This window comes from Sorex araneus, chromosome 3 (genome assembly GCF_027595985.1).
Source record: "Sorex araneus isolate mSorAra2 chromosome 3, mSorAra2.pri, whole genome shotgun sequence".
In the NCBI taxonomy this organism is placed as follows: Eukaryota; Metazoa; Chordata; class Mammalia; order Eulipotyphla; family Soricidae; genus Sorex; species Sorex araneus.
Genome location: NC_073304.1, coordinates 192,043,652 through 192,052,528, shown reverse-complemented (window position 1 = coordinate 192,052,528; position 8,877 = coordinate 192,043,652).

Sequence of the window (8,877 nt, the reverse complement as noted above, 5' to 3'; positions counted from 1 at the left end):
TTTAATTTTTTAATTTTTTGTAGTGAGTCACAGTGAGGGTACAGTTACAGATTCACACCTTTTCGTGCTTGTTCGAGAGCCCATCCCTCCACCAGTGTCCATTCTCCACCACCAATGAACCCAGTATCCCTCCCACTCCCCGATCCCATCCCCCACCCCACCCGGCCTCTGTGGCGGGGCATTCCAATTTGTTCTCTCTCTCTCCTTTGGGGTGTTGTGGTTTGCAGTAGGGGCACTGAGTGGCCATCGTGTTCAGTCTCTAGTCTACTTTCAACATGAATCTCCCCCACGCCGCGCAGGATCTCCAATCACATTTTACTTGGTGTTCCCTTCTCTATCTGGGATGACTTTCCCCGAGCATGTGAGGCCAGCCAGCTTCCAAGCTATGGATCCAACCTCCTGGTATTATATACTACTATTCTTGGGTATTAGTCTCCTACTCTGTTTTATATTCCTTAGATGAGTGCAATCTTTCTATGCCTGTCCCTCTCTTTCTGGCTCATTTCACTTAGTGGCATGATACTTTTCATGTTGATCCACTTATATGCAAAGTTCATGACTTCATCTTTTCTAACAAAGAGCTAAACATTTTCTAGGTACTTTACATAATTTGTCTCATTTAAAATCCTTGATAGGGGCTGAAGCAATAGCACAGCGAGTAGAGCATTTGCTTTGCATGCTGCCGACCTGGGTTCAATTCCCAGCATCCCATATGGTCCCCTGAGTACCGCCAGGAGTAATTCCTGAGTGCAGAGCCAGGAGTAACCCCTGTGCATCACCAGGTGTGACCCAAAATGAAAAAAAATTTTTTTTAATAAAAAAATAAATAAAATAAAATCCTTGATAATCCTGAGATGGAGGCCCAGAAATGGCTCAGTAGCTAAAAGCACGTGCTTTGCAAGCATGAGTCTTTGATCCCTAATGCCACCTACGTGCGCAGGGAGGCCCCACCATCTGCTGTCTGCAACATCTGGTGCTGCCTCCAGAATGTGCTATCTACAGCACACCACAGCCATATGTGTTCGTGCACCACAACAGTATGTAGCTCCTGGCAAGGACCATGATCAAGTGTGTGAGCATCACAACCACACACTAGAACCACCGCTGTCAAAACAATAGCAGCAAATGGAAGGGCAAATGCAGTGATAGCAGGAGACGGGCGTTATCTCCCTTTATCAGATGAAGGTCTGAGGCTTCAAGCCATGTTCCCAAAATCAGAAAACAACTATGTCAGAACAGATATTTGAACTATTTGAATCAAAATTCCATTTTTATAGACTTTTTCAGGAGTGTTGTCAGCACTCAACAGATTATAAAAACATATACATATAAACTGGGACTGGAGAGACAGCACAGTGGGTAGGGAGCTTCCTTTGCATGCAGCTGACCTAGATTTGATGCCCAGCATCCCATATGGTCCCCCCAGCACCACCAGGAGAAATTTCTAAGCAAAGAGCCGGAAATAAGCCCTGAGCATTGACGGGTGTGGCCTGAAAAACAAAAACCAACAATCCTGAAGACCAGATAGAGCATTTCTGCTGGGTGCAGATCTGGAGGCTTCTGAGCACCGGTGGGACAACCCCGCAGGGCCTGAGCAGCACCACGCCTTCAAGCCCTGTTCAAGCATTGAACCTCCAGCCCTGTCAGCTGAGACGTGCCAGGAGGGAGCCACAGAGTTTCTGAGAACCTCTCAGACCCCCTCCTCAGAAAAATAAAAAATAAAATAATTTAAGTACTAGGGGAAAAAATTAAGATTGTGTGTGTGTGTGTGTGTGTGTGTGTGTGTGTGTGTGTGTGTGTGTGTGTGTGTGTGTGTGTGTGTGTAGGCATATCCAGGGATACTCAGGTATTACTCCTGGTTATGTGATCATGAATTACTCCTTACAGGCTTGGGACCTTATATGGTGCCTAGGATTCAACCTGGTTTGCTGCATGCAAGGCAAACATCTTACTCACAGTACACTCATTCCAGGCCCAAATTTGTGCAGAAATTTTAACTTTTGTTACTGTTTTGGTTATGAGGCCACACCTGGCAGTACTGGGAGCTACTCCAAGTTTTTCTGGGACTTGGACCTGAAACTTCTGCACGCAAAGATATATTTTTCTTCATAGTGCCAGGGATTGACCCCAGGTCTCATGCACGAAAGACAGGCAGGCACTCTCCCACTGAGTCACATCCCAGCCTAGTAGAGTTTAACCTCTTAAGAGGTTTAACATCTATTACTTTGTTTTGATTAAAGCACCTTGTTTTTATGCTCAGAGCTTAGATCTGACTCTGCCCCCAAGGATCGCTCCTAGTGGGAATCAGGGAATCATATGGGAAGCCAGGGATCAAACCACTTGGTTGCATGCAAGGCAAGCACCCTCCTCTTTGTACTATCCATCTCTCCAGTCCCTTAAAATATCTTCTCTTTTCCTTTTCTTTTTCTTTCTTTCCTTCCTTCCTTCCTTCCTTCCTTCCTTCCTTCCTTCCTTCCTTCCTTCCTTCCTTCCTTTCTTTCTTTCTTTCTTTCTTTCTTTCTTTCTTTCTTTCTTTCTTTCTTTCTTTTCTTTCTTTCTTTCTCTCTTTCCTCCTTTCTTCCTTTCTTTCTTTCTTTCCTTCTTTCTTTCTCTCTTTCTTTTTTTTTTTGGTGCTGAGAATTGAACCCAGGTTTTCATATATGAAAAACATGTGCCTTATACAATACTATTGGGGCGCACTTCTGGCACTGCACTTGGAGGACCATGTAGTTGTCAGGAATCAAGCCCAGAGTTTCTGCTTGCAAAGCAAAGCACCTGCTCCAGCCCTTTATGCCATACCACTGGCCTGAAATACCACTTTGATTTTGTTTTCATTTTTCTTTACTTTTTATTCCTTATGTAGCTAATCTGAAATACCATTTTTAAAATCATTTATGTGAGGTACATCTTGTTTTTGAGAAATTTGAAGTGCAGAACTTTTTTTTGCTTTGCTTTTTTTTTGGGGGGGGGGGTCACACCTGGAGATGCACAGGGGTTACTCCTGGCTCTGCACTCAGGAATTACCCCTGGCCGTGCTCAGGGGACCATATGGGATGCTGGGATTTGAACCCGGGTCGGCCGCGTGCAAGGCAAACGCCCTACCCGCTGTGCTATCTCTCCAGCCCCGAACTTTTTTTTTTAATAATGTTGGAGCACTGCTATTTGTTCAGCCATTGATTAAGCTGATTGAATTGGGCATGAGCTCCACATCACTTTTTATTTATTTATTTTCAGCAGAGCCTGGTAAGCTACCCGTGGTGTATTTGATATGCCAAAAAACAGTAACAAGTCTCACAATGGAGACATTACTGATGCCCGCTTAAGCAAATCAATGAACAACAGGACGACAGTACTACAGTACAGTCCTATTTTTTTTCTTTTTGGGTCACACCCAGTAATGCACAGGGGTTACTCCTGGCTCTACACTCAGGAATTACTCCTGGTGGTGTTCAGGGGACCATACGGGATGCTGGGAATCGAACCCAGGTCGGCCGCGTGCAAGGCAAACACCCTACCCGCTATGCTATTGGTCCAGCCCCTATATTACTTTAAAAAAAAATTTATTGTTTCACAGTGAGATAGATAGAGTTGCAAGCTTTGATATTTGAGATTCAGCCATATAATGATGGAACACCCATCCCTCTACTAGTGCTCATTTTCCACCACCAGTGTCCCCAGTATCCCCACCCCCCACCACACACACACACACACATCCCAGTCCTCACCCTGCCTCTATGGCAGACAATTTTCCCAATACTCTCTAATTTTGGGCATTATGTTTTGCTCGGGCTGGAGTAATAGCACAGCAGTAGGACGTACCTTGCATCCAGCTGACCCGGGTTTGATTCCTCCGTCCCTCTCAGAGAGCCTGGCAAGCTATCAAGAGTATCCTGCCTACACAGCAGGTCCTGGCAAACTACCTGTGGTATATTTGATATGCAAAAAACTGTAACAACAAGTCTCATAATGGAGATATTACTGTTGCCCACTCGAGCAGATCAATGAACAAGACGACAGTGCTACAGTGCTATGTTTTGCTCAAATTTTCCCACCCCCATTCAGGCCTACCTGCCAGGGGCAGACACCAGATAATTTATTTTCCATTGCTCCTTTTGAATATCATGAGAGCTCGCGCGGCCGCTATTGTAAATGTAAATTCTAGACTGTAAATGGTTGGGTTCTGAAGACATCTCTGTGTGGCACTAATCCACTTTGGGATTCAACTGGGAGTCTCTGGGCCAGGGCTGTTGGTGCGCAAAGATGGCACCCGGAGGCAAATTGTGGCCTTGACAGCCAGTCCGAAGTGCAGAACTTTTTTGTTGGGCAGGATGTTATTTCTTTGTTTGGAGTCACACACAGTAGTGCTCAGGGATCACACCTGGTGGGGACTGAGGGACCATGTGGGATACTGAGGATTAAACCGGATCAGCTGGGTACCAGGGCCCTACCTGCTGTACTGTTTCTTTAGCCCCTTCCCCTTAGTACAGAAATGTTTGATGCTTTCACTCCACTATCCAGAAATCCCACTTCTAGGAATCTCTTCTACAGGAAAACCTACACAAATGCAAAAGAAAATATGGACAAAGTTGGACATAGCATTATTTGTTGTTTCAAAACAATTAGAAACAACCCAAATCCCCATAGGTAGAGTTAAATCCCCTTAGGAAATAACTTGTGTTATTTCCACATGATGATCTTATTAGCCATATTTTTAATATAAAAGAGGTATCTTTTGGACATCAAAAGATATCCATGATAGGGGCTGGAGCGATAGCACAGCGGGTAGGGCGTTTGCCTTGCACGCGGCCGACCCGGGTTCTAATCCCAGCGTCCCATATGGTCCCCTGAGCACCACCAGGGGTAATTCCTGAGTGAAGAGCCAGGAGTGACCCCTGTGCATCGCCGGGTGTGACCCAAAAATTAAAAAAAAAAAGATATCCATGATATTAGCTTAGTAAAATAGAATTTTATTTTATTTTATTATTGAATCACCGTGAGACAAAGTTACAGACTTACAGGTTTTCATGCTTACATTTCAGTCATACAATGATCGAGTGCCCATCCCTCCACCAGTGCCCATTTTCCACCACCAATGGTCCCAGCATCCCTCCCACCACCCCCACCCTGTCCCCTTCACCCCACCCCGCCTCTGTGGTCCCATTAATGGGATTCTCTGAAGCCTGGGATAGAAGGGAATCCATTCTTTCTTTCCTGACTGGATAATAAAAGTATGTGAGGAAAGAATTCAGAATAAGACCAACAAATGGGAGTTGGAGTGGTATTACAACAGGTAGGGCATTCGCCTTCCACACGACTGACCCAGCTTCCATCCCTGGCACCCCATATGGTCCCCTGAGCATCACCAGGAGTAATTCCTGAGTGCAGAGCCAGGAGTAAACCCTAAGCATTGCCAAGTATGGCCCCAAAACAAAACAAAAAGAAAGAAAAAGAAAGGCCAGAAGATATTCTGTGAAAAATAAAGTCTGGTACAGGGGTCAGACAGTATAGTCAGTAGGGCACTTGCCTAGCACACGACCCACCCAGGTTCAATCCCAGGCATATGGTCCACCAGGATCCCTGAGCAAACCCTGAGCACTTCCGGGTGTGGTCCAAAAATTAAAAATAAAAGATTAAAAAATGAATATAAGTCTGGTCCCTTCCTAAGGAGTCCCCAGACTCTTCTAGGAAGAAGGGAAATCTCATTTTCACTTTTGTGTGTCTGAACTTTAATACAGTTTTCTTCTTTTTTAATTTTGGTTTGGAGGCTATAGCCAGTGGTGGCCAAGGCTTGCTCCTCACTCTGCACTCAAGGGTCACTCCTGGTGGTCCTTAGGAGACCATATGGGGTGCTTGGAATAGAATTGGGGCCCGGGGTTGCAGAAATAGTACAGCAGGTAGGGCTTTTGCTCTGCATGCATCCAATCCGAGTTCGATCCCCGAATGTCATATAGTCCCCTGAGCACCACCAGGAGTGATCCCTGTGTGCAGAACCAGGAACAACCCCTGAGCATTGCCAGGTGTGGCCCAAAAATGAAAACAGAAGAAAACAAAACAAACAAGAGAAAAAACAAAACAAAACACTGGGTTAGCTGTACTGTACACAAGGCAAACACCTTAACCCCCATACTATCTTTCCAGGCCTTTTGTACCTTTTTTGCCACACCCAGCAGTGCTCAGAGCTTACTCATGGCTTCTGCCTCAGGAATCACTCCTGGAGGGCTTCGGGGGACCTGTAGGGTGGGGAACTGAACTCACGTCAGCCATGTGCAAGGTAAGAACATTATCTACTGTTCTATCGCTCCAGCCCCTTTTAGTACTTTTTAACAGAAGAAAAAAGATTTCTTTTTGTAATTTTTATTCAGTTCTAGGGATCAAACCCAGTGAAGCATATATTTCGCTACTGAACTACATACTGGGCCTTTATCATTGTCTTAAACTTTCAGTCTAGAGAGTTGTGGTGTCGTGGTAAGGGAAATGCGCGCTGAAAGTGGACTAGTGTCCAACATGATGGCCACTCAATACCCCTATTGCAGACCACAACACCCAAAAGGAGAGAGAGAGAACAAATTGGAGTGCCCTGCCACAGAGGCAGGGTGGGGTGGGGGGATGGTATTGGGGGTGGGAGGGATACTAGGTTCATCGGTGGTGGAGGATGGACACTGGTGGAGGGATGGGCTCCTGAACACTGCATGAGGGAAAAACAAGCACGAAATGTTTGAATCTGTAACTGTACCCTCACTGTGACTCACTAATTTGAAAAAAAAAAAAAATAGAGAGTTGTGGTGATTTCCCACAGGTTAAGTGCACACTTTGCATGTGAGAGACCCGGGTTTGATTCCCAGCTCTGCTACATACGGTCTCCTTAACATCACCAGAACAGCTCCAGAGCACTGAGCAGGGAGCAGCCCCTGACACCACTAGTGTTGCCAAAAACAATATTTTTTTTGCTTTTTGGATCACACCCAGCAATGCACAGGGGTTACTCCTGGCTCTGCACTTAGGAATTACCCCTGGCGGTGCTCAGGGGACCATATGGGATGCTGGGATTCGAACCCTGGTCGGCCGCGTGCAAGGCAAACGCCCTACCCGCTGTACTATCACTCCAGCCCCCAAAACAATTTTTAATAAAGAAATAAAATAAAAAATCCAGTTTAGGGGCTGGAGAGATAGCTCAAAGGGTTGGGCACAGATTCTGCCTGCAGGAGGCCAGGGGGCTTCATCCTGGCACTGCTTGGCATGATCCCGCAGCCTCCTGAGGGGACAAATCCCTGAGCACCACCAAACCCCTCTTTTGAGAAATGTTTAAAAAAAAATAAAAGAAAGGAATTGTCACTAAATTGGCAAACTGTATGAAAATCTAGGAGGAAAATTAGTATCAGACACAATGTCATCTTCACTGTATCACTGTCATCCCGTTGCTCATTGATTTGCTCGAGCGGGGACCAGTAACGTCTCCATTGTGAGACTTCTTATTACTGTTTTTGGCATATCGAATACGCCACGGGTAACTTGCCAGGCTCTGGCATGCGGGCGAGATACTCTCGGTAGCTTGCCAGGCTCTCTGAGAGGGACGGAGGAATTGAACCCAGGTCGGCGGCGTGCAAGGCAAACGCCCTAACCTCTGTGCTATCGCTCCAGAAATATATAATAAAGTGTGTATAATACAGATACAGAAGGAAACAGAAGGGAGGGCTGTGAAGATGTTCATGTCCTTTTTTTTCTGTGCTTGTTTTTGTGCTATACCAGGCAGTGCTCAGGGCTTACTCCTGACTCTGTGCTCATGGATCACTCCTGGTGGGGCTCAGGGGACCGTATCACTCCAGTTCTAACATGTCTTGTCTGCAGGAAGCCTGGGCTTAATCCCCAGCCCTTCATGGTCCCCTAGCACCACCAGGAAGGACTCCTGAGCACTGAGCTGGAGTAGAGCCTGAGCACTGATGAGGCTGACTCTGACTTGAAAACTAAAAAAGGAAAAAAAGAGGAAAATGAAAAAGCAAGTATGAGCACCCAGGAAGCGGCATCTGCGGGGCCTGGAGCCCGACCCTGACCTTCTCCAGCCTGGCATTTGGGCACACAGTGGCCAGCTCGGGTGGCCATGTCCAGCTGGGAAGATCCCACCCCCCACGTGGTGGAAGCCACAGCCCTCAGGGGCCTTTTTCCAAGACAAGTCAAGTGGGAATTCGGGGTCACCTCATGACTCAGGAGCCAGCTGGTCAGGGCGGCGCTGCAGCTGGGTGCAGCCTCTGCCCCTCCAATGTGGCTCTGGGCCTTCTCTGGGCCGTGGGCACCACACACCTCCAGCACCACCACCCTGCACCCCTGCACTGAGAGCAAAGGAGCGAAGCCAGAGGGCTCGCACCTGTGGCCACTTCCTGGGGGCTCTATCGCAGCCAGTCCTGGCACACAGTGGTGGGCTCTGCTGCTGACCTAATGTACGTAGGCCTCAGTTTTCCCCTCTGGAAACTGGGAATGACCGCCTCTGGTTCCTAGTCATGGGGGGTACCCCCAGCTCGGCACCCTGAGGTTTACCCCCACTGTTACATGCTGGTGGGCACCAGGAGGGCCACTCCAGGTCTGAGGCTTCTGAAGCAGTGCCTGCTCCTGGCCTAACCCACGCTGTGTGCAGCCCAGCCACCCACCCCCACTCCGTCGCGGCCTCACGGCCTGGACTGGCAGGAGACAGCACAGTGCCACGGATGAGTCCTCAGACCCTTCTGGGGAGGCCAGGCAGGCAGGGGTCCCCGAGACCTCCCTGCAGGCCAGAACAGGGCGTTGGGGAAGGGGACTGAAGAGCTCTGATCACATGGCAGGTGGGGGTGGGGTTCTGCTTTCCCGCCATGGGCTCCCAACGGGACCCGCAGTATGTGTGTGTGTGAG